This window comes from Carassius gibelio, chromosome B2 (assembly GCF_023724105.1).
Source record: "Carassius gibelio isolate Cgi1373 ecotype wild population from Czech Republic chromosome B2, carGib1.2-hapl.c, whole genome shotgun sequence".
In the NCBI taxonomy this organism is placed as follows: Eukaryota; Metazoa; Chordata; class Actinopteri; order Cypriniformes; family Cyprinidae; genus Carassius; species Carassius gibelio.
In genome coordinates this window covers 10,489,144-10,515,770 of record NC_068397.1, presented here as the reverse complement: position 1 = coordinate 10,515,770, position 26,627 = coordinate 10,489,144, and positions in this window count along the sequence as shown.

Here is a 26,627-nt window from a genome sequence, read left to right as displayed (position 1 = left end):
CAAGATTGTCAGTTTACAGCTTTCTGAGTCCAGTAATGTTGAAATAGTAGTTCTGTTCAAATGAAGTGAAATCTAGCCCAAATCTGCTCAAAAGCTTGTCTCTCTATTAGAGAAAGCTGTTTCATTCAATATTCAGTGCAAATCTTGCCAAACTGAAACATGCTTATGTCTTATGAAATAAAATGTTTTCTGCAATGCTGTAAGACAGTTTTTAATGTGTTAGAAGTTATTTACACAAAAACTAATGTTAGGACTTCAATTATCAAGATTGTCAGTTTACAGCTTTCTGAGTCCAGTAATGTTGAAATAGTGCTTTTGTACAAATGAAGTGAAATCAAGCCCAAATCTGCTCAAAAGCTTGTCTCTCTAATAGAGAAAGCTGTTTCATTCAGTATTCAGTGCAAATCTTGCCAAACTGATAGATGCTTATGCCATATTAAATACAATGTTTTCTGCAATGCTGTAAGACAGTTTTTAATGTGTTAGAAGTTATATACACAAAAACTAATGTTAGGACTTCAATGATCAAGATTGTCAGTTTACAGCTTTCTGAGTCCAGTAATGTTGAAATAGTGCTTTTGTTCAAATGAAGTGAAATCAAGCCCAAATCTGCTCAAAAGCTTGTCTCTCTATTAGAGAAAGCTGTTTCATTCAATATTCAGTGCAAATCTTGCCAAACTGAAACATGCTTATGTCTTATGAAATAAAATGTTTTCTGCAATGCTGTAAGACAGTTTTAAATGTGTTAGAAGTTATATGCACAAAAACTAATGTTAGGACTTCAATGATCAAGATTGTCAGTTTACAGCTTTCTGAGTCCAGTAATGTTGAAATAGTGGTTCTGTTCAAATGAAGTGAAATCAAGCCCAAATCTGCTCAAAAGCTTGTCTCTCTAATAGAGAAAGCTGTTTCATTCAGTATTCAGTGCAAATCTTGCCAAACTGATAGATGCTTATGCCATATGAAATACAATGTTTTCTGCAATGCTGTAAGACAGTTTTAAATGTGTTAGAAGTTATATACACAAAAACTAATGTTAGGACTTCAATTATCAAGATTGTCAGTTTACAGCTTTCTGAGTCCAGTAATGTTGAAATAGTGCTTTTGTTCAAATGAAGTGAAATCAAGCCCAAATCTGCTCAAAAGCTTGTCTCTCTAATAGAGAAAGCTGTTTCATTCAGTATTCAGTGCAAATCTTGCCAAACTGATAGATGCTTATGCCATATTAAATACAATGTTTTCTGCAATGCTGTAAGACAGTTTTTAATGTGTTAGAAGTTATATACACAAAAACTAATGTTAGGACTTCAATGATCAAGATTGTCAGTTTACAGCTTTCTGAGTCCAGTAATGTTGAAATAGTGGTTCTGTTCAAATGAAGTGAAATCTAGCCCAAATCTGCTCAAAAGCTTGTCTCTTTTTTAGAGAAAGCTGTTTCATTCAATATTCAGTGCAAATCTTGCCAAAATGAAACATGCTTATGTCTTATGAAATAAAATGTTTTCTGCAATGCTGTAAGACAGTTTTTAATGTGTTAGAAGTTATATACACAAAAACTAATGTTAGGACTTCAATTATCAAGATTGTCAGTTTACAGCTTTCTGAGTCCAGTAATGTTGAAATAGTGCTTTTGTTCAAATGAAGTGAAATCAAGCCCAAATCTGCTCAAAAGCTTGTCTCTCTAATAGAGAAAGCTGTTTCATTCAGTATTCAGTGCAAATCTTACCAAACTGATAGATGCTTATGCCACATGAAATACAATGTTTTCTGCAATGCTGTAAGACAGTTTTAATGTGTTAGAAGTTATATGCACAAAAACTTATGTTAGTACTTCAATGATCAAAATTGTCAGTTTACAGCTTTCTGAGTCCAGTAATGTTGAAATAGTGCTTTTGTTCAAATGAAGTGAAATCAAGCCCAAATCTGCTCAAAAGCTTGTCTCTCTATTAGAGAAAGCTGTTTCATTCAATATTCAGTGCAAATCTTGCCAAACTGAAACATGCTTATGTCTAATGAAATAAAATGTTTTCTGCAATGCTGTAAGACAGTTTTTAATGTGTTAGAAGTTATATGCACAAAAACTTATGTTAGGACTTCAATGATCAAGATTGTCAGTTTACAGCTTTCTGAGTCCAGTAATGTTGAAATAGTGCTTTTGTTCAAATGAAGTGAAATCAAGCCCAAATCTGCTCAAGAGCTTGTCTCTCTATTAGAGAAAGCTGTTTCATTCAATATTCAGTGCAAATCTTGCCAAACTGAAACATGCTTATGTCTAATGAAATAAAATGTTTTCTGCAATGCTGTAAGACAGTTTTTAATGTGTTAGAAGTTATATGCACAAAAACTAATGTTAGGACTTCAATTATCAAGATTGTCAGTTTACAGCTTTCTGAGTCCAGTAATGTTGAAATAGTGCTTCTGTTCAAATGAAGTGAAATCAAGCCCAAATCTGCTCAAAAGCTTGTCTCTCTAATAGAGAAAGCTGTTTCATTCAGTATTCAGTGCAAATCTTGCCAAACTGATAGATGCTTATGCCATATTAAATACAATGTTTTCTGCAATGCTGTAAGACAGTTTTTAATGTGTTAGAAGTTATATACACAAAAACTAATGTTAGGACTTCAATTATCAAGATTGTCAGTTTACAGCTTTCTGAGTCCAGTAATGTTGAAATAGTAGTTCTGTTCAAATGAAGTGAAATCTAGCCCAAATCTGCTCAAAAGCTTGTCTCTCTATTAGAGAAAGCTGTTTCATTCAATATTCAGTGCAAATCTTGCCAAACTGAAACATGCTTATGTCTTATGAAATAAAATGTTTTCTGCAATGCTGTAAGACAGTTTTTAATGTGTTAGAAGTTATTTACACAAAAACTAATGTTAGGACTTCAATTATCAAGATTGTCAGTTTACAGCTTTCTGAGTCCAGTAATGTTGAAATAGTGCTTTTGTACAAATGAAGTGAAATCAAGCCCAAATCTGCTCAAAAGCTTGTCTCTCTAATAGAGAAAGCTGTTTCATTCAGTATTCAGTGCAAATCTTGCCAAACTGATAGATGCTTATGCCATATTAAATACAATGTTTTCTGCAATGCTGTAAGACAGTTTTTAATGTGTTAGAAGTTATATACACAAAAACTAATGTTAGGACTTCAATGATCAAGATTGTCAGTTTACAGCTTTCTGAGTCCAGTAATGTTGAAATAGTGCTTTTGTTCAAATGAAGTGAAATCAAGCCCAAATCTGCTCAAAAGCTTGTCTCCCTATTAGAGAAAGCTGTTTCATTCAATATTCAGTGCAAATCTTGCCAAACTGAAACATGCTTATGTCTTATGAAATAAAATGTTTTCTGCAATGCTGTAAGACAGTTTTTAATGTGTTAGAAGTTATATACACAAAAACTAATGTTAGGACTTCAATTATCAAGATTGTCAGTTTACAGCTTTCTGAGTCCAGTAATGTTGAAATAGTGCTTTTGTTCAAATGAAGTGAAATCAAGCCTAAATCTGCTCAAAAGCTTGTCTCTCTAATAGAGAAAGCTGTTACATTCAGTATTCAGTGCAAATCTTGCCAAACTGATAGATGCTTATGCCATATTAAATACAATGTTTTCTGCAATGCTGTAAGACAGTTTTTAATGTGTTAGAAGTTATATACACAAAAACTAATGTTAGGACTTCAATTATCAAGATTGTCAGTTTACAGCTTTCTGAGTCCAGTAATGTTGAAATAGTGCTTTTGTTCAAATGAAGTGAAATCAAGCCCAAATCTGCTCAAAAGCATTTCTCTCTATTAGAGAAAGCTGTTTCATTCAGTATTCAGTGCAAATCTTGCCAAACGGATAGATGCTTATGCCTTATGAAATACAATGTTTTCTGCAAAGCTGTAAGACAGTGTTTAATGTGTTAGAAGTTATATGCACAATAACTTATGTTAGTACTTCAATGATCAAGATTGTCAGTTTACAGCTTTCTGAGTCCAGTAATGTTGAAATAGTGGTTCTGTTCAAATGAAGTGAAATCTAGCCCAAATCTGCTCAAAAGCTTGTCTCTTTATTAGAGAAAGCTGTTTCATTCAATATTCAGTGCAAATCTTGCCAAACTGAAACATGCTTATGTCTTATGAAATAAAATGTTTTCTGCAATGCTGTAAGACACTTTTTAATGTGTTAGAAGTTATATACACAAAAACTAATGTTATGACTTCAATTATCAAGATTGTCAGTTTACAGCTTTCTGAGTCCAGTAATGTTGAAATAGTGCTTTTGTTCAAATGAAGTGAAATCAAGCCCAAATCTGCTCAAAAGCTTGTCTCTCTAATAGAGAAAGCTGTTTCATTCAGTATTCAGTGCAAATCTTGCCAAACTGATAGATGCTTATGTCTAATGAAATAAAATGTTTTCTGCAATGCTGTAAGACAGTTTTTAATGTGTTAGAAGTTATATGCACAAAAACTAATGTTAGGACTTCAATTATCAAGATTGTCAGTTTACAGCTTTCTGAGTCCAGTAATGTTGAAATAGTGCTTCTGTTCAAATGAAGTGAAATCAAGCCCAAATCTGCTCAAAAGCTTGTCTCTCTAATAGAGAAAGCTGTTTCATTCAGTATTCAGTGCAAATCTTGCCAAACTGATAGATGCTTATGCCATATTAAATACAATGTTTTCTGCAATGCTGTAAGACAGTTTTTAATGTGTTAGAAGTTATATACACAAAAACTAATGTTAGGACTTCAATTATCAAGATTGTCAGTTTACAGCTTTCTGAGTCCAGTAATGTTGAAATAGTAGTTCTGTTCAAATGAAGTGAAATCTAGCCCAAATCTGCTCAAAAGCTTGTCTCTCTATTAGAGAAAGCTGTTTCATTCAGTATTCAGTGCAAATCTTGCCAAACTGAAACATGCTTATGTCTTATGAAATAAAATGTTTTCTGCAATGCTGTAAGACAGTTTTTAATGTGTTAGAAGTTATTTACACAAAAACTAATGTTAGGACTTCAATTATCAAGATTGTCAGTTTACAGCTTTCTGAGTCCAGTAATGTTGAAATAGTGCTTTTGTACAAATGAAGTGAAATCAAGCCCAAATCTGCTCAAAAGCTTGTCTCTCTAATAGAGAAAGCTGTTTCATTCAGTATTCAGTGCAAATCTTGCCAAACTGATAGATGCTTATGCCATATTAAATACAATGTTTTCTGCAATGCTGTAAGACAGTTTTTAATGTGTTAGAAGTTATATACACAAAAACTAATGTTAGGACTTCAATGATCAAGATTGTCAGTTTACAGCTTTCTGAGTCCAGTAATGTTGAAATAGTGCTTTTGTTCAAATGAAGTGAAATCAAGCCCAAATCTGCTCAAAAGCTTGTCTCCCTATTAGAGAAAGCTGTTTCATTCAATATTCAGTGCAAATCTTGCCAAACTGAAACATGCTTATGTCTTATGAAATAAAATGTTTTCTGCAATGCTGTAAGACAGTTTTTAATGTGTTAGAAGTTATATACACAAAAACTAATGTTAGGACTTCAATTATCAAGATTGTCAGTTTACAGCTTTCTGAGTCCAGTAATGTTGAAATAGTGCTTTTGTTCAAATGAAGTGAAATCAAGCCTAAATCTGCTCAAAAGCTTGTCTCTCTAATAGAGAAAGCTGTTACATTCAGTATTCAGTGCAAATCTTGCCAAACTGATAGATGCTTATGCCATATTAAATACAATGTTTTCTGCAAAGCTGTAAGACAGTGTTTAATGTGTTAGAAGTTATATGCACAATAACTTATGTTAGTACTTCAATGATCAAGATTGTCAGTTTACAGCTTTCTGAGTCCAGTAATGTTGAAATAGTGGTTCTGTTCAAATGAAGTGAAATCTAGCCCAAATCTGCTCAAAAGCTTGTCTCTTTATTAGAGAAAGCTGTTTCATTCAATATTCAGTGCAAATCTTGCCAAACTGAAACATGCTTATGTCTTATGAAATAAAATGTTTTCTGCAATGCTGTAAGACACTTTTTAATGTGTTAGAAGTTATATACACAAAAACTAATGTTATGACTTCAATTATCAAGATTGTCAGTTTACAGCTTTCTGAGTCCAGTAATGTTGAAATAGTGCTTTTGTTCAAATGAAGTGAAATCAAGCCCAAATCTGCTCAAAAGCTTGTCTCTCTAATAGAGAAAGCTGTTTCATTCAGTATTCAGTGCAAATCTTGCCAAACTGATAGATGCTTATGCCATATGAAATACAATGTTTTCTGCAATGCTGTAAGACAGTTTTTAATGTGTTAGAAGTTATATGCACAAAAACTTATGTTAGGACTTCAATGATCAAGATTGTCAGTTTACAGCTTTCTGAGTCCAGTAATGTTGAAATAGTGCTTTTGTTCAAATGAAGTGAAATCAAGCCCAAATCTGCTCAAAAGCTTGTCTCTCTATTAGAGAAAGCTGTTTCATTCAATATTCAGTGCAAATCTTGCCAAACTGAAACATGCTTATGTCTTATGAAATAAAATGTTTTCTGCAATGCTTTAAGACAGTTTTTAATGTGTTAGAAGTTATATGCACAAAAACTAATGTTAGGACTTCAATTATCAAGATTGTCAGTTTACAGCTTTCTGAGTCCAGTAATGTTGAAATAGTGCTTCTGTTCAAATGAAGTGAAATCAAGCCCAAATCTGCTCAAAAGCGTTTCTCTCTATTAGAGAAAGCTGTTTCATTCAATATTCAGTGCAAATCTTGCCAAACTGAAACATGCTTATGTCTTATGAAATAAAATGTTTTCTGCAATGCTGTAAGACAGTTTTTAATGTGTTAGAAGTTATATGCACAAAAACTAATGTTAGGACTTCAATGATCAAGATTGTCAGTTTACAGCTTTCTGAGTCCAGTAATGTTGAAATAGTGCTTCTGTTCAAATGAAGTGAAATCAAGCCCAAATCTGCTCAAAAGCTTGTCTCTCTATTAGAGAAAGCTGTTTCATTCAATATTCAGTGCAAATCTTGCCAAACTGATAGATGCCTATGCCATATTAAATACAATGTTTTCTGCAATGCTGTAAGACAGTTTTTAATGTGTTAGAAGTTATATACACAAAAACTAATGTTAGGACTTCAATGATCAAGATTGTCAGTTTACAGCTTTCTGAGTCCAGTAATGTTGAAATAGTGCTTTTTTTCAAATGAAGTGAAATCAAGCCCAAATCTGCTCAAAAGCTTGTCTCTCTATTAGAGAAAGCTGTTTCATTCAATATTCAGTGCAAATCTTGCCAAACTGAAACATGCTTATGTCTTATGAAATAAAATGTTTTCTGCAATGCTGTAAGACAGTTTTTAATGTGTTAGAAGTTATATACACAAAAACTAATGTTAGGACTTCAATTATCAAGATTGTCAATTTGCAGCTTTCTGAGTCCAGTAATGTTGAAATAGTGCTTTTGTTCAAATGAAGTGAAATCAAGCCCAAATCTGCTCAAAAGCTTGTCTCTCTAATAGAGAAAGCTGTTTCATTCAGTATTCAGTGCAAATCTTGCCAAACTGATAGATGCTTATGCCATATGAAATACAATGTTTTCTGCAATGCTGTAAGACAGTTTTAAATGTGTTAGAAGTTATATACACAAAAACTAATGTTAGGACTTCAATATCAAGATTGTCAGTTTACAGCTTTCTGAGTCCAGTAATGTTGAAATAGTGCTTTTGTTCAAATGAAGTGAAATCAAGCCCAAATCTGCTCAAAAGCTTGTCTCTCTAATAGAGAAAGCTGTTTCATTCAGTATTCAGTGCAAATCTTGCCAAACTGATAGATGCTTATGCCATATTAAATACAATGTTTTCTGCAATGCTGTAAGACAGTTTTTAATGTGTTAGAAGTTATATACACAAAAACTAATGTTAGGACTTCAATGATCAAGATTGTCAGTTTACAGCTTTCTGAGTCCAGTAATGTTGAAATAGTGGGTCTGTTCAAATGAAGTGAAATCTAGCCCAAATCTGCTCAAAAGCTTGTCTCTTTTTTAGAGAAAGCTGTTTCATTCAATATTCAGTGCAAATCTTGCCAAAATGAAACATGCTTATGTCTTATGAAATAAAATGTTTTCTGCAATGCTGTAAGACAGTTTTTAATGTGTTAGAAGTTATATACACAAAAACTAATGTTAGGACTTCAATTATCAAGATTGTCAGTTTACAGCTTTCTGAGTCCAGTAATGTTGAAATAGTGCTTTTGTTCAAATGAAGTGAAATCAAGCCCAAATCTGCTCAAAAGCTTGTCTCTCTAATAGAGAAAGCTGTTTCATTCAGTATTCAGTGCAAATCTTACCAAACTGATAGATGCTTATGCCACATGAAATACAATGTTTTCTGCAATGCTGTAAGACAGTTTTTAATGTGTTAGAAGTTATATGCACAAAAACTTATGTTAGTACTTCAATGATCAAAATTGTCAGTTTACAGCTTTCTGAGTCCAGTAATGTTGAAATAGTGCTTTTGTTCAAATGAAGTGAAATCAAGCCCAAATCTGCTCAAAAGCTTGTCTCTCTATTAGAGAAAGCTGTTTCATTCAATATTCAGTGCAAATCTTGCCAAACTGAAACATGCTTATGTCTAATGAAATAAAATGTTTTCTGCAATGCTGTAAGACAGTTTTTAATGTGTTAGAAGTTATATGCACAAAAACTTATGTTAGGACTTCAATGATCAAGATTGTCAGTTTACAGCTTTCTGAGTCCAGTAATGTTGAAATAGTGCTTTTGTTCAAATGAAGTGAAATCAAGCCCAAATATGCTCAAGAGCTTGTCTCTCTATTAGAGAAAGCTGTTTCATTCAATATTCAGTGCAAATCTTGCCAAACTGAAACATGCTTATGTCTAATGAAATAAAATGTTTTCTGCAATGCTGTAAGACAGTTTTTAATGTGTTAGAAGTTATATGCACAAAAACTAATGTTAGGACTTCAATTATCAAGATTGTCAGTTTACAGCTTTCTGAGTCCAGTAATGTTGAAATAGTGCTTCTGTTCAAATGAAGTGAAATCAAGCCCAAATCTGCTCAAAAGCTTGTCTCTCTAATAGAGAAAGCTGTTTCATTCAGTATTCAGTGCAAATCTTGCCAAACTGATAGATGCTTATGCCATATTAAATACAATGTTTTCTGCAATGCTGTAAGACAGTTTTTAATGTGTTAGAAGTTATATACACAAAAACTAATGTTAGGACTTCAATTATCAAGATTGTCAGTTTACAGCTTTCTGAGTCCAGTAATGTTGAAATAGTAGTTCTGTTCAAATGAAGTGAAATCTAGCCCAAATCTGCTCAAAAGCTTGTCTCTCTATTAGAGAAAGCTGTTTCATTCAATATTCAGTGCAAATCTTGCCAAACTGAAACATGCTTATGTCTTATGAAATAAAATGTTTTCTGCAATGCTGTAAGACAGTTTTTAATGTGTTAGAAGTTATTTACACAAAAACTAATGTTAGGACTTCAATTATCAAGATTGTCAGTTTACAGCTTTCTGAGTCCAGTAATGTTGAAATAGTGCTTTTGTACAAATGAAGTGAAATCAAGCCCAAATCTGCTCAAAAGCTTGTCTCTCTAATAGAGAAAGCTGTTTCATTCAGTATTCAGTGCAAATCTTGCCAAACTGATAGATGCTTATGCCATATTAAATACAATGTTTTCTGCAATGCTGTAAGACAGTTTTTAATGTGTTAGAAGTTATATACACAAAAACTAATGTTAGGACTTCAATGATCAAGATTGTCAGTTTACAGCTTTCTGAGTCCAGTAATGTTGAAATAGTGCTTTTGTTCAAATGAAGTGAAATCAAGCCCAAATCTGCTCAAAAGCTTGTCTCCCTATTAGAGAAAGCTGTTTCATTCAATATTCAGTGCAAATCTTGCCAAACTGAAACATGCTTATGTCTTATGAAATAAAATGTTTTCTGCAATGCTGTAAGACAGTTTTTAATGTGTTAGAAGTTATATACACAAAAACTAATGTTAGGACTTCAATTATCAAGATTGTCAGTTTACAGCTTTCTGAGTCCAGTAATGTTGAAATAGTGCTTTTGTTCAAATGAAGTGAAATCAAGCCTAAATCTGCTCAAAAGCTTGTCTCTCTAATAGAGAAAGCTGTTACATTCAGTATTCAGTGCAAATCTTGCCAAACTGATAGATGCTTATGCCATATTAAATACAATGTTTTCTGCAATGCTGTAAGACAGTTTTTAATGTGTTAGAAGTTATATACACACAAACTAATGTTAGGACTTCAATTATCAAGATTGTCAGTTTACAGCTTTCTGAGTCCAGTAATGTTGAAATAGTGCTTTTGTTCAAATGAAGTGAAATCAAGCCCAAATCTGCTCAAAAGCATTTCTCTCTATTAGAGAAAGCTGTTTCATTCAGTATTCAGTGCAAATCTTGCCAAACGGATAGATGCTTATGCCTTATGAAATACAATGTTTTCTGCAAAGCTGTAAGACAGTGTTTAATGTGTTAGAAGTTATATGCACAATAACTTATGTTAGTACTTCAATTATCAAGATTGTCAGTTTACAGCTTTCTGAGTCCAGTAATGTTGAAATAGTGCTTCTGTTCAAATGAAGTGAAATCAAGCCCAAATCTGCTCAAAAGCTTGTCTCTCTATTAGAGAAAGCTGTTTCATTCAATATTCAGTGCAAATCTTGCCAAACTGAAACATGCTTATGTCTTATGAAATAAAATGTTTTCTGCAATGCTTTAAGACAGTTTTTAATGTGTTAGAAGTTATATGCACAAAAACTAATGTTAGGACTTCAATTATCAAGATTGTCAGTTTACAGCTTTCTGAGTCCAGTAATGTTGAAATAGTGCTTCTGTTCAAATGAAGTGAAATCAAGCCCAAATCTGCTCAAAAGCTTGTCTCTCTATTAGAGAAAGCTGTTTCATTCAATATTCAGTGCAAATCTTGCCAAACTGATAGATGCCTATGCCATATTAAATACAATGTTTTCTGCAATGCTGTAAGACAGTTTTTAATGTGTTAGAAGTTATATACACAAAAACTAATGTTAGGACTTCAATGATCAAGATTGTCAGTTTACAGCTTTCTGAGTCCAGTAATGTTGAAATAGTGCTTTTGTTCAAATGAAGTGAAATCAAGCCCAAATCTGCTCAAAAGCTTGTCTCTCTATTAGAGAAAGCTGTTTCATTCAATATTCAGTGCAAATCTTGCCAAACTGAAACATGCTCATGTCTTATGAAATAAAATGTTTTCTGCAATGCTGTAAGACAGTTTTTAATGTGTTAGAAGTTATATACACAAAAACTAATGTTAGGACTTCAATTATCAAGATTGTCAATTTGCAGCTTTCTGAGTCCAGTAATGTTGAAATAGTGCTTTTGTTCAAATGAAGTGAAATCAAGCCCAAATCTGCTCAAAAGCTTATCTCTCTAATAGAGAAAGCTGTTTCATTCAGTATTCAGTGCAAATCTTACCAAACTGATAGATGCTTATGTCACATGAAATACAATATTTTCTGCAATGCTGTAAGACAGTTTTTAATGTGTTAGAAGTTACAGTATATGCACAAAAACTTATGTTAGGACTTCAATGATCAACATTGTCAGTTTACAGCTTTCTGAGTCCAGTAATGTTGAAATAGTGCTTTTGTTCAAATGAAGTGAAATCAAGCCCAAATCTGCTCAAAAGCTTGTCCCTCTATTAGAGAAAGCTGTTTCATTCAATATTCAGTGCAAATCTTGCCAAACTGAAACATGCTTATGTCTTATGAAATAAAATGTTTTCTGCAATGCTGTAAGACAGTTTTTAATGTGTTAGAAGTTATATACACAAAAAACTAATGTTAGGACTTCAATTATCAAGATTGTCAGTTTACAGCTTTCTGAGTCCAGTAATGTTGAAATAGTGCTTTTGTTCAAATGAAGTGAAATCAAGCCCAAATCTGCTCAAAAGCTTGTCTCTCTAATAGAGAAAGCTGTTTCATTCAGTATTCAGTGCAAATCTTGCCAAACTGATAGATGCTTATGCCTTATGAAATACAATGTTTTCTGCAATGCTGTAAGACAGTTTTTAATGTGTTAGAAGTTATATGCACAAAAACTTATGTTAGTACTTCAATGATCAAGATTGTCAGTTTACAGCTTTCTGAGTCCAGTAATGTTGAAATAGTGGTTCTGTTCAAATGAAGTGAAATCTAGCCCAAATCTGCTCAAAAGCTTGTCTCTTTATTAGAGAAAGCTGTTTCATTCAATATTCAGTGCAAATCTTGCCAAACTGAAACATGCTTATGTCTTATGAAATAAAATGTTTTCTGCAATGCTGTAAGACAGTTTTTAATGTGTTAGAAGTTATATACACAAAAAACTAATGTTAGGACTTCAATTATCAAGATTGTCAGTTTACAGCTTTCTGAGTCCAGTAATGTTGAAATAGTGCTTTTGTTCAAATGAAGTGAAATCAAGCCCAAATCTGCTCAAAAGCTTGTCTCTCTAATAGAGAAAGCTGTTTCATTCAGTATTCAGTGCAAATCTTGCCAAACTGATAGATGCTTATGCCATATGAAATACAATGTTTTCTGCAATGCTGTAAGACAGTTTTTAATGTGTTAGAAGTTATATGCACAAAAACTTATGTTAGGACTTCAATGATCAAGATTGTCAGTTTACAGCTTTCTGAGTCCAGTAATGTTGAAATAGTGCTTTTGTTCAAATGAAGTGAAATCAAGCCCAAATCTGCTCAAAAGCTTGTCTCTCTATTAGAGAAAGCTGTTTCATTCAATATTCAGTGCAAATCTTGCCAAACTGAAACATGCTTACGTCTTATGAAATAAAATGTTTTCTGCAATGCTGTAAGACAGTTTTTAATGTGTTAGAAGTTATATGCACAAAAACTAATTTTAGGACTTCAATGATCAAGATTGTCAGTTTACAGCTTTCTGAGTCCAGTAATGTTGAAATAGTGCTTCTGTTCAAATGAAGTGAAATCAAGCCCAAATCTGCTCAAAAGCTTTTCTCTCTATTAGAGAAAGCTGTTTCATTCAGTATTCAGTGCAAATCTTGCCAAACGGATAGATGCTCATGCCTTATGAAATACAATGTTTTCTACAAAGCTGTAAGACAGTTTTTAATGTGTTAGAAGTTATATGCACAAAAACTTATGCTAGTACTTCAATGATCAAGATTGTCAGTTTACAGCTTTCTGAGTCCAGTAATGTTGAAATAGTGGTTCTGTTCAAATGAAGTGAAATCTAGCCCAAATCTGCTCAAAAGCTTGTCTCTTTTTTAGAGAAAGCTGTTTCATTCAATATTCAGTGCAAATCTTGCCAAAATGAAACATGCTTATGTCTTATGAAATAAAATGTTTTCTGCAATGCTGTAAGACAGTTTTTAATGTGTTAGAAGTTATATACACAAAAACGTCCCAAGGTTACGCATGTAACCCTAGTTCCTTGAGGGAACGAGACGCTGCGTCGATATCGCTTTGGGGAACGTCCCTGACGAGACCGGCTCTGAACATCGTGTGCAAACTGTCCAATGGACGGGCGTGACGTCACGGAGCGGGGTGACGTAGCGACCAGGAAGCTATATAAGCACGTGCCGTGCAGCTGGCTTCAGCTTCGAGTAGGGAAGCAAGCGCCGGCAGGGGTGCCGGGAGTATGGCTCTGCGACGCAGCGTCTCGTTCCCTCAAGGAACTAGGGTTACATGCGTAACCTTGGGACGTTCCTTTTCGGGAACTCGAGCTGCGTCGATATCGCTTTGGGGAACGAGGTGCCCACGCTGCCAGACTACCAAATCCCTGCCTAGTGTGTATCCGGAGAGCACAGCTTAGGACGAGAGAACAGAAGAGCCCGGAGTGGCTCGCATATCAAGATCGTAGAATCTGACAAATGTAGAGGGCGTGGACCACCCCGCAGCGTTGCAGATGTCCAAGAGGGACACACCTGCTGAGAAGGCCTTGGAGGCCGCCATACCCCGAGTAGAGTGAGCCTTGGCCCCCAAAGGAGGGGGAAGACCAGAGGACTCATAGGACTCGTTGATAGCCTCGACTATCCAACGACTAAGGGTCTGCTTGGTGGCAGGAGAACCCTTATTAGTAGGACCGTAGCATACAAGCAATTGGTCGGACTTTCTCCACAGGGCAGCTCTGTGGACGTATGCGTCGAGTGCTCGCACTGGACACATACAGTTTAGCTTCTCTTGGTCTGGCTCCCGAAAGGGAGGAGGACAGAAGGCCTGCAGTACGATAGGCTGTGGTGTAACAGAGGGAACCTTTGGAACATAACCCGCTCGAGGGTATAAGAATGCTTTGGCCATACCAGGGGCAAAGTCTAAATAAGTAGGGGCCACCGAAAGGGCCTGGAGATCTCCAACTCGTTTCAGCGAGGTGATTGCCAGTAGCAGGGCAGTTTTCAGTGTCAGATGTCTATCTGAGATATCTTGAATTGGCTCGAATGGAGCCTTACAAAGAGCCTCTAGAACCACAACCAAATCCCATAGGGGAATACGGGACCGTACTGGAGGTCTCAGCCTCAATGCACCTCGGAGGAAACGTGTAACTAGGGGGTGTCTACCCACTGACTGATCATTGAAAGGGACATGGAAAGCAGCTATGGCCGCCACGTACACCTTTAAGGTGGAGTGGGATAACCCCGCAGAGAGCCTAGCTTGTAAAAACTCCAGAACTGTACCAACTGGGCAGTTAACAGGGTCAAGATGGCGATCTCTGCACCATGAAGTAAAGAATGACCACTTCAGGGCGTACAGTTTCCTCGTAGAGGGAGCTCTGGACTGGAGGAGGGTCTCAACAACCTCGGTTGAGAGACCAGCTGCTAACAGTTGTGCCCCCTCAGGGGCCACACCCACAGCTTGAACACCTCCGGGCGAGGGTGGATTATCGTGCCCTGCGCTTGTGAGAGTAGGTCTTTCCTGATCGGTATCTCCCACGGAGAGCCGTCGAGGAGCGAGACTAGATCTGAGAACCATATTCGGCCCGGCCAGAACGGGGCTACTAACAACAGACGGACCCCGTCCTGGCGTACTCTCGCCAGAACTCCCGGGAGCAGAGCGGTAGGGGGAAAAGCGTACAGACGAAGCCTCGGCCAGGTCTGTACCATAGCGTCCAGTCCCAGAGGAGCTGGATGAACTAGAGAGAACCAGAGGGGACATTGCGATGTCTCTTGAGTCGCAAAGAGGTCCACCTGAGCTTTGCCAAACACTCTCCATATCTGCTTCACCACCTCGGGGTGAAGCATCCATTCCCCGGGCCTCGGCCCCTGCCTCGACAGTATGTCTGCTCCCACATTCAATCTCCCAGGAATATACACTGCTCTGATCGAGAGGAGTTTGCCCTGGGACCAGAGAAGGATCTGGTATGCCAGCTTGTACAAGGGGCGTGAGCGCAGACCCCCCTGGTGATTGATATAAGAGACCACTGATGTGTTGTCGGTGCGCACCAACACATGGTGACCTCTCAGGTCTGGGAGGAAATATTTTAATGCTCGATAGACTGCTAACATCTCTAGGCAATTGATGTGCCACGTCAGGTGGCGACCACTCCACAGACCGCGGGCAGGGTGGCCACTCATGACCGCACCCCAACCGGTGAGGGACGCGTCTGTCGCTAGCGTTACACGGCGACGAAGAGCTCCCAGCACCGGGCCCTGATTCAAGAACCAAGGTTTCTTCCATATGTCTAAGGCACGAAGGCATCGCCGCGTGACCTTGATAACTCGAAGTGGATTTCCCCTCGGGGAAAAGCCCTTGGACTTGAGCCACCACTGTAGGGGTCTCATGTGCAGCAGGCCAAAAGGTATCACGTTGGACGCAGCTGCCATGAGCCCTAACAATCTCTGGAATTGTTTGACAGTGAGTGACTGGCCTTCTTTGACTCTCTCGACTGAAGTGAGGATCGACTCGATCCGAGCAGGAGACATACGTGCCTGCATCGTGGTCGAATCCCACACTACGCCTAGATAGGTGGTTCTCTGAACTGGAGAAAGTACACTCTTCTTGGCATTTAGTCTCAAACCCAGCTCCCCCATGTGTGCGAGAACGACATCTCGATGTCGAACCGCCATCTGCTCCGATCGAGCTAAGATCAACCAATCGTCGATATAATTCAGAATGCGGATGCCCTGCATACGGAGGGATACCAGAGCCGCATCTACACATTTCGTGAACGTGCGGGGTGAGAGTGCAAGGCCGAAGGAAAGTACTCGATATTGATAAGCTTTGCCCCCGAAAGCGAACCTCAGATACTTCCTGTGTTGTGGAAGGATGGATATGTGGAAGTATGCGTCTTTGAGATCTATGGTGACAAACCAGTCCTCGGATCTGATTTGAGCTACAACCTGCTTGACAGTGAGCATTTTGAACTTCAGTGACATAACTGAGCGGTTCAGGTGACGTAAGTCTATGATCGGACGCAACCCCCCATCCTTCTTTGGAACTATGAAATACCGGCTGTAAAATCCGGATTCCCTGTCTAGAGGAGGGACCACCTCGATGGCCTCCTTCCTTAATAGGGTATTCACTTCTTGTTCCATAACCAGAGCCTGCTGGGGGCCGACCACAGTCGGTGTAACCCCGTTGAACTTCGGTGGTGGACGACCGAACTGAATGCAATAGCCTTTTTCTATTGTACGCAGGACCCAACGAGATACATTTGGCAGTAGCTTCCACGCTGCTAAATAATCTACTAAGGGAATCAGTCTCTCGAGACTGACCTCTGGTGTAAGAGGCCCCCGAAGGGGCGGCGAGCCTCCTAGCTCCGCTGCGCTCACGGGCGGAAATAACTGGGAGTAGTGCTCGCGGGAGGCCGCTGCGCCCTGAAGCTCTGGCAGGGTTAGCAGACCGACCTCCTGAGGGCACTGAGGTGAGGCGGGCACCGTATACTGAGGTGGACCGCGCTCTACCCCAGTAGGGGCTACCCTCTGGACCCTGATGTCAGGATCGTTTCGTCGAGGACTTCCGGGCCTCGATAACTGTTCTTAAATCGGGCTTTTTAGCTCTGGAAGTCCCCGACTCAGGGCGTCGCTGAGGCCCTCGGTCCCGACGTGGGGGAACACGAGCGGCGACACTCTGTTTCTGCGCTTCCCGGTATGAGGAGCCGGTATGTGGCGTGGTGATCTCCCGCCCAGATGCACCACGAGAGCGACGAGGGAGGAAATTCTGGAACGCCGCCGCCTGTTTGCGTGCCTCCTGGAACCTGTCGAGAGACAGTGTTGACTGTGTCGCCAAACAGGCCCGAGGCTTGAAGCGGGGTGTCCAGGAGGCAGACCCTGTCTCTTTCTTTTATCTCTGACAGGGTCAGCCACAAATGCCTCTCCGCGGCCACTAAGGCTGCCATAGACCGCCCAATCGCGCGAGCGGTCTCTTTAGTGGCGCGGAGGGAGAGATCAGCGGTCTTTCTAAGCTCTTCAATATCATCAGACTTAATCCCCTCTCCCTCATCGATATCTCCCAGCAGGTCGGCCTGATAAGCTTGAAGGACTGCCATGGTGTGAAGGCAAGCCCCAGCCTGACCTGCTGCCACATAACCTTTGCCCACAAGCGATGATGTAACTCGCAGCGGCTTAGTGGGCAATGCCGGAGCCTTTAGGGACGATGCCGAGCCGGGTGACAGATAGCCCGCGAGCGTCTGTTCAACCCGTGGCAACGTCCTATAACCCCGCTCTCCCAGCCCCATCACGTTGCCATAATATAGTGAATCGGGGCCAAAGAGGCGGGTCGAATATGGGTGTTTCCACGATCTCGATAACTCATCATGGAGATCGGGAAAAAACGGTAGACTCCGGCGTGGAGGTGGTTGCCTCGGCCGCAGAAAGCGTTCATCTAGCTTGCTTTTCTGCGGCTCAGTGTGTTTTTCTGCAGGCCATTCGATTTTTAATCTATCAACTGCGCGTGTAACCACCTCCAAAAGCTCCTCATACTGGGGCGATAGGGGTGGCGAATCCCCAGCAACAGTCTCCACGTCAACCTCCTCGGAGGAAGAGAGGCGGAGAGCTGATCCCTCACCCTGGGGGGAAGAAACCGACGAGCGTGCTTCCGAACCCAGGGTTTGGGCGCCTGATCTGGCAGATGAGGAAGGAGATAAGGACTGGCCCGTCTCCATTCCCTCTGACAGATCCACCTGCGAACCCCACGAGTGCAGCAGCCGCTCTGCCTCGGCAGAAGCGGGGCCAGCACCGCGAGGAACGCTGGTGAAGGCTCCCTCCTCGAAGAGAGCCCTCCGGGATCGAAGCGCCCGCATTGGCAATCGCTCGCAATGCGGACAGTCGGTCCCCTCGAGAGCCGACTCAGCGTGCTTCGATCCCAGGCAAGCCACGCACAGATTGTGTGTATCCCCGCTCGTGATGTAGCGAGGGCAGGGAGGAACACACAATCTGTAACGCGGCTTGGAATCGCCCTTTAAATACTTGGTCTTTTGCTTTGCTTTTGGCATTATTGAGCTGTATTAGCGATCTTTTAATGGCTAAGGAGACAGACAACAATAAATAGGACCAACGGGACAGACTTTTTAACATGCACACACAGAGCGCTTGCTGACAGAGCGAAGCTGAAGCCAGCTGCACGGCACGTGCTTATATAGCTTCCTGGTCGCTACGTCACCCCGCTCCGTGACGTCACGCCCGTCCATTGGACAGTTTGCACACGATGTTCAGAGCCGGTCTCGTCAGGGACGTTCCCCAAAGCGATATCGACGCAGCTCGAGTTCCCGAAAAGGAACTAATGTTAGGACTTCAATTATCAAGATTGTCAGTTTACAGCTTTCTGAGTCCAGTAATGTTGAAATAGTGCTTTTGTTCAAATGAAGTGAAATCAAGCCCAAATCTGCTCAAAAGCTTGTCTCTCTAATAGAGAAAGCTGTTTCATTCAGTATTCAGTGCAAATCTTACCAAACTGATAGATGCTTATGCCACATGAAATACAATGTTTTCTGCAATGCTGTAAGACAGTTTTTAATGTGTTAGAAGTTATATGCACAAAAACTTATGTTAGTACTTCAATGATCAAAATTGTCAGTTTACAGCTTTCTGAGTCCAGTAATGTTGAAATAGTGCTTTTGTTCAAATGAAGTGAAATCAAGCCCAAATCTGCTCAAAAGCTTGTCTCTCTATTAGAGAAAGCTGTTTCATTCAATATTCAGTGCAAATCTTGCCAAACTGAAACATGCTTATGTCTAATGAAATAAAATGTTTTCTGCAATGCTGTAAGACAGTTTTTAATGTGTTAGAAGTTATATGCACAAAAACTTATGTTAGGACTTCAATGATCAAGATTGTCAGTTTACAGCTTTCTGAGTCCAGTAATGTTGAAATAGTGCTTTTGTTCAAATGAAGTGAAATCAAGCCCAAATCTGCTCAAAAGCTTGTCTCTCTATTAGAGAAAGCTGTTTCATTCAATATTCAGTGCAAATCTTGCCAAACTGAAACATGCTTATGTCTAATGAAATAAAATGTTTTCTGCAATACTGTAAGACAGTTTTTAATGTGTTAGAAGTTATATGCACAAAAACTAATGTTAGGACTTCAATTATCAAGATTGTCAGTTTACAGCTTTCTGAGTCCAGTAATGTTGAAATAGTGCTTCTGTTCAAATGAAGGGAAATCAAGCCCAAATCTGCTCAAAAGCTTGTCTCTCTAATAGAGAAAGCTGTTTCATTCAGTATTCAGTGCAAATCTTGCCAAACTGATAGATGCTTATGCCATATGAAATACAATGGTTTCTGCAATGCTGTAAGACAGTTTTTAATGTGTTAGAAGTTATATGCACAAAAACTTATGTTAGGACTTCAATGATCAAGATTGTCAGTTTACAGCTTTCTGAGTCCAGTAATGTTGAAATAGTGCTTTTGTTCAAATGAAGTGAAATCAAGCCCAAATCTGCTCAAAAGCTTGTCTCTCTATTAGAGAAAGCTGTTTCTTTCAATATTCAGTGCAAATCTTGCCAAACTGAAACATGCTTATGTCTTATGAAATAAAATGTTTTCTGCAATGCTGTAAGACAGTTTTTAATGTGTTAGAAGTTATATGCACAAAAACTAATGTTAGGACTTCAATGATCAAGATTGTCAGTTTACAGCTTTCTGAGTCCAGTAATGTTGAAATAGTAGTTCTGTTCAAATGAAGTGAAATCTAGCCCAAATCTGCTCAAAAGCTTGTCTCTCTATTAGAGAAAGCTGTTTCATTCAATATTCAGTGCAAATCTTGCCAAACTGAAACATGCTTATGTCTTATGAAATAAAATGTTTTCTGCAATGCTGTAAGACAGTTTTTAATGTGTTAGAAGTTATTTACACAAAAACTAATGTTAGGACTTCAATTATCAAGATTGTCAGTTTACAGCTTTCTGAGTCCAGTAATGTTGAAATAGTGCTTTTGTTCAAATGAAGTGAAATCAAGCCCAAATCTGCTCAAAAGCTTGTCTCTCTAATAGAGAAAGCTGTTTCATTCAGTATTCAGTGCAAATCTTGCCAAACTGATAGATGCTTATGCCATATTAAATACAATGTTTTCTGCAATGCTGTAAGACAGTTTTTAATGTGTTAGAAGTTATATACACAAAAACTAATGTTAGGACTTCAATGATCAAGATTGTCAGTTTACAGCTTTCTGAGTCCAGTAATGTTGAAATAGTGCTTTTGTTCAAATGAAGTGAAATCAAGCCCAAATCTGCTCAAAAGCTTGTCTCCCTATTAGAGAAAGCTGTTTCATTCAATATTCAGTGCAAATCTTGCCAAACTGAAACATGCTTATGTCTTATGAAATAAAATGTTTTCTGCAATGCTGTAAGACAGTTTTTAATGTGTTAGAAGTTATATACACAAAAACTAATGTTAGGACTTCAATTATCAAGATTGTCAGTTTACAGCTTTCTGAGTCCAGTAATGTTGAAATAGTGCTTTTGTTCAAATGAAGTGAAATCAAGCCTAAATCTGCTCAAAAGCTTGTCTTTCTAATAGAGAAAGCTGTTTCATTCAGTATTCAGTGCAAATCTTGCCAAACTGATAGATGCTTATGCCATATTAAATACAATGTTTTCTGCAATGCTGTAAGACAGTTTTTAATGTGTTAGAAGTTATATACACAAAAACTAATGTTAGGACTTCAATTATCAAGATTGTCAGTTTACAGCTTTCTGAGTCCAGTAATGTTGAAATAGTGCTTTTGTTCAAATGAAGTGAAATCAAGCCCAAATCTGCTCAAAAGCATTTCTCTCTATTAGAGAAAGCTGTTTCATTCAGTATTCAGTGCAAATCTTGCCAAACGGATAGATGCTTATGCCTTATGAAATACAATGTTTTCTGCAAAGCTGTAAGACAGTTTTTAATGTGTTAGAAGTTATATGCACAATAACTTATGTTAGTACTTCAATGATCAAGATTGTCAGTTTACAGCTTTCTGAGTCCAGTAATGTTGAAATAGTGGTTCTGTTCAAATGAAGTGAAATCTAGCCCAAATCTGCTCAAAAGCTTGTCTCTTTATTAGAGAAAGCTGTTTCATTCAATATTCAGTGCAAATCTTGCCAAACTGAAACATGCTTATGTCTTATGAAATAAAATGTTTTCTGCAATGCTGTAAGACACTTTTTAATGTGTTAGAAGTTATATACACAAAAACTAATGTTATGACTTCAATTATCAAGATTGTCAGTTTACAGCTTTCTGAGTCCAGTAATGTTGAAATAGTGCTTTTGTTCAAATGAAGTGAAATCAAGCCCAAATCTGCTCAAAAGCTTGTCTCTCTAATAGAGAAAGCTGTTTCATTCAGTATTCAGTGCAAATCTTGCCAAACTGATAGATGCTTATGCCATATGAAATACAATGTTTTCTGCAATGCTGTAAGACAGTTTTTAATGTGTTAGAAGTTATATGCAAAAAAACTTATGTTAGGACTTCAATGATCAAGATTGTCAGTTTACAGCTTTCTGAGTCCAGTAATGTTGAAATAGTGCTTTTGTTCAAATGAAGTGAAATCAAGCCCAAATCTGCTCAAAAGCATTTCTCTCTATTAGAGAAAGCTGTTTCATTCAGTATTCAGTGCAAATCTTGCCAAACGGATAGATGCTTATGCCTTATGAAATACAATGTTTTCTGCAAAGCTGTAAGACAGTTTTTAATGTGTTAGAAGTTATATGCACAATAACTTATGTTAGTACTTCAATGATCAAGATTGTCAGTTTACAGCTTTCTGAGTCCAGTAATGTTGAAATAGTGGTTCTGTTCAAATGAAGTGAAATCTAGCCCAAATCTGCTCAAAAGCTTGTCTCTTTATTAGAGAAAGCTGTTTCATTCAATATTCAGTGCAAATCTTGCCAAACTGAAACATGCTTATGTCTTATGAAATAAAATGTTTTCTGCAATGCTGTAAGACACTTTTTAATGTGTTAGAAGTTATATACACAAAAACTAATGTTATGACTTCAATTATCAAGATTGTCAGTTTACAGCTTTCTGAGTCCAGTAATGTTGAAATAGTGCTTTTGTTCAAATGAAGTGAAATCAAGCCCAAATCTGCTCAAAAGCTTGTCTCTCTAATAGAGAAAGCTGTTTCATTCAGTATTCAGTGCAAATCTTGCCAAACTGATAGATGCTTATGCCATATGAAATACAATGTTTTCTGCAATGCTGTAAGACAGTTTTTAATGTGTTAGAAGTTATATGCAAAAAAACTTATGTTAGGACTTCAATGATCAAGATTGTCAGTTTACAGCTTTCTGAGTCCAGTAATGTTGAAATAGTGCTTTTGTTCAAATGAAGTGAAATCAAGCCCAAATCTGCTCAAAAGCTTGTCTCTCTAATAGAGAAAGCTGTTTCATTCAGTATTCAGTGCAAATCTTGCCAAACTGATAGATGCTTATGCCATATGAAATACAATGGTTTCTGCAATGCTGTAAGACAGTTTTTAATGTGTTAGAAGTTATATGCACAAAAACTTATGTTAGGACTTCAATGATCAAGATTGTCAGTTTACAGCTTTCTGAGTCCAGTAATGTTGAAATAGTGCTTTTGTTCAAATGAAGTTAAATCAAGCCCAAATCTGCTCAAAAGCTTGTCTCTCTATTAGAGAAAGCTGTTTCTTTCAATATTCAGTGCAAATCTTGCCAAACTGAAACATGCTTATGTCTTATGAAATAAAATGTTTTCTGCAATGCTGTAAGACAGTTTTTAATGTGTTAGAAGTTATATGCACAAAAACTAATGTTAGGACTTCAATGATCAAGATTGTCAGTTTACAGCTTTCTGAGTCCAGTAATGTTGAAATAGTAGTTCTGTTCAAATGAAGTGAAATCTAGCCCAAATCTGCTCAAAAGCTTGTCTCTCTATTAGAGAAAGCTGTTTCATTCAATATTCAGTGCAAATCTTGCCAAACTGAAACATGCTTATGTCTTATGAAATAAAATGTTTTCTGCAATGCTGTAAGACAGTTTTTAATGTGTTAGAAGTTATTTACACAAAAACTAATGTTAGGACTTCAATTATCAAGATTGTCAGTTTACAGCTTTCTGAGTCCAGTAATGTTGAAATAGTGCTTTTGTTCAAATGAAGTGAAATCAAGCCCAAATCTGCTCAAAAGCTTGTCTCTCTAATAGAGAAAGCTGTTTCATTCAGTATTCAGTGCAAATCTTGCCAAACTGATAGATGCTTATGCCATATTAAATACAATGTTTTCTGCAATGCTGTAAGACAGTTTTTAATGTGTTAGAAGTTATATACACAAAAACTAATGTTAGGACTTCAATGATCAAGATTGTCAGTTTACAGCTTTCTGAGTCCAGTAATGTTGAAATAGTGCTTTTGTTCAAATGAAGTGAAATCAAGCCCAAATCTGCTCAAAAGCTTGTCTCCCTATTAGAGAAAGCTGTTTCATTCAATATTCAGTGCAAATCTTGCCAAACTGAAACATGCTTATGTCTTATGAAATAAAATGTTTTCTGCAATGCTGTAAGACAGTTTTTAATGTGTTAGAAGTTATATACACAAAAACTAATGTTAGGACTTCAATTATCAAGATTGTCAGTTTACAGCTTTCTGAGTCCAGTAATGTTGAAATAGTGCTTTTGTTCAAATGAAGTGAAATCAAGCCTAAATCTGCTCAAAAGCTTGTCTTTCTAATAGAGAAAGCTGTTTCATTCAGTATTCAGTGCAAATCTTGCCAAACTGATAGATGCTTATGCCATATTAAATACAATGTTTTCTGCAATGCTGTAAGACAGTTTTTAATGTGTTAGAAGTTATATACACAAAAACTAATGTTAGGACTTCAATTATCAAGATTGTCAGTTTACAGCTTTCTGAGTCCAGTAATGTTGAAATAGTGCTTTTGTTCAAATGAAGTGAAATCAAGCCCAAATCTGCTCAAAAGCATTTCTCTCTTTTAGAGAAAGCTGTTTCATTCAGTATTCAGTGCAAATCTTGCCAAACGGATAGATGCTTATGCCTTATGAAATACAATGTTTTCTGCAAAGCTGTAAGACAGTTTTTAATGTGTTAGAAGTTATATGCACAATAACTTATTTTAGTACTTCAATGATCAAGATTGTCAGTTTACAGCTTTCTGAGTCCAGTAATGTTGAAATAGTGGTTCTGTTCAAATGAAGTGAAATCTAGCCCAAATCTGCTCAAAAGCTTGTCTCTTTATTAGAGAAAGCTGTTTCATTCAATATTCAGTGCAAATCTTGCCAAACTGAAACATGCTTATGTCTTATGAAATAAAATGTTTTCTGCAATGCTGTAAGACACTTTTTAATGTGTTAGAAGTTATATACACAAAAACTAATGTTATGACTTCAATTATCAAGATTGTCAGTTTACAGCTTTCTGAGTCCAGTAATGTTGAAATAGTGCTTTTGTTCAAATGAAGTGAAATCAAGCCCAAATCTGCTCAAAAGCTTGTCTCTCTAATAGAGAAAGCTGTTTCATTCAGTATTCAGTGCAAATCTTGCCAAACTGATAGATGCTTATGCCATATGAAATACAATGTTTTCTGCAATGCTGTAAGACAGTTTTTAATGTGTTAGAAGTTATATGCAAAAAAACTTATGTTAGGACTTCAATGATCAAGATTGTCAGTTTACAGCTTTCTGAGTCCAGTAATGTTGAAATAGTGCTTTTGTTCAAATGAAGTGAAATCAAGCCCAAATCTGCTCAAAAGCTTGTCTCTCTATTAGAGAAAGCTGTTTCATTCAATATTCAGTGCAAATCTTGCCAAACTGAAACATGCTTATGTCTTATGAAATAAAATGTTTTCTGCAATGCTTTAAGACAGTTTTTAATGTGTTAGAAGTTATATGCACAAAAACTAATGTTAGGACTTCAATGATCAAGATTGTCAGTTTACAGCTTTCTGAGTCCAGTAATGTTGAAATAGTGCTTTTGTTCAAATGAAGTGAAATCAAGCCCAAATCTGCTCAAAAGCTTGTCTCTCTATTAGAGAAAGCTGTTTCATTCAATATTCAGTGCAAATCTTGCCAAACTGAAACATGCTTATGTCTTATGAAATAAAATGTTTTCTGCAATGCTGTAAGACAGTTTTTAATGTGTTAGAAGTTATATACACAAAAACTAATGTTAGGACTTCAATTATCAAGATTGTCAATTTGCAGCTTTCTGAGTCCAGTAATGTTGAAATAGTGCTTTTGTTCAAATGAAGTGAAATCAAGCCCAAATCTGCTCAAAAGCTTGTCTCTCTAATAGAGAAAGCTGTTTCATTCAGTATTCAGTGCAAATCTTACCAAACTGATAGATGCTTATGTCACATGAAATACAATATTTTCTGCAATGCTGTAAGACAGTTTTTAATGTGTTAGAAGTTATATGCACAAAAACTTATGTTAGGACTTCAATGATCAACATTGTCAGTTTACAGCTTTCTGAGTCCAGTAATGTTGAAATAGTGCTTTTGTTCAAATGAAGTGAAATCAAGCCCAAATCTGCTCAAAAGCTTGTCTCTCTATTAGAGAAAGCTGTTTCATTCAATATTCAGTGCAAATCTTGCCAAACTGAAACATGCTTATGTCTTATGAAATAAAATGTTTTCTGCAATGCTGTAAGAGAGTTTTTAATGTGTTAGAAGTTATATGCACAAAAACTTATGTTAGGACTTCAATGATCAAGATTGTCAGTTTACAGCTTTCTGAGTCCAGTAATGTTGAAATAGTGCTTTTGTTCAAATGAAGTGAAATCAAGCCCAAATCTGCTCAAAAGCTTGTCTCTCTATTAGAGAAAGCTGTTTCATTCAATATTCAGTGCAAATCTTGCCAAACTGAAACATGCTTATGTCTTATGAAATAAAATGTTTTCTGCAATGCTTTAAGACAGTTTTTAATGTGTTAGAAGTTATATGCACAAAAACTAATGTTAGGACTTCAATTATCAAGATTGTCAGTTTACAGCTTTCTGAGTCCAGTAATGTTGAAATAGTGCTTCTGTTCAAATGAAGTGAAATCAAGCCCAAATCTGCTCAAAAGCTTGTCTCTCTATTAGAGAAAGCTGTTTCATTCAATATTCAGTGCAAATCTTGCCAAACTGAAACATGCTTATGTCTTATGAAATAAAATGTTTTCTGCAATGCTGTAAGACAGTTTTTAATGTGTTAGAAGTTATATGCACAAAAACTAATGTTAGGACTTCAATTATCAAGATTG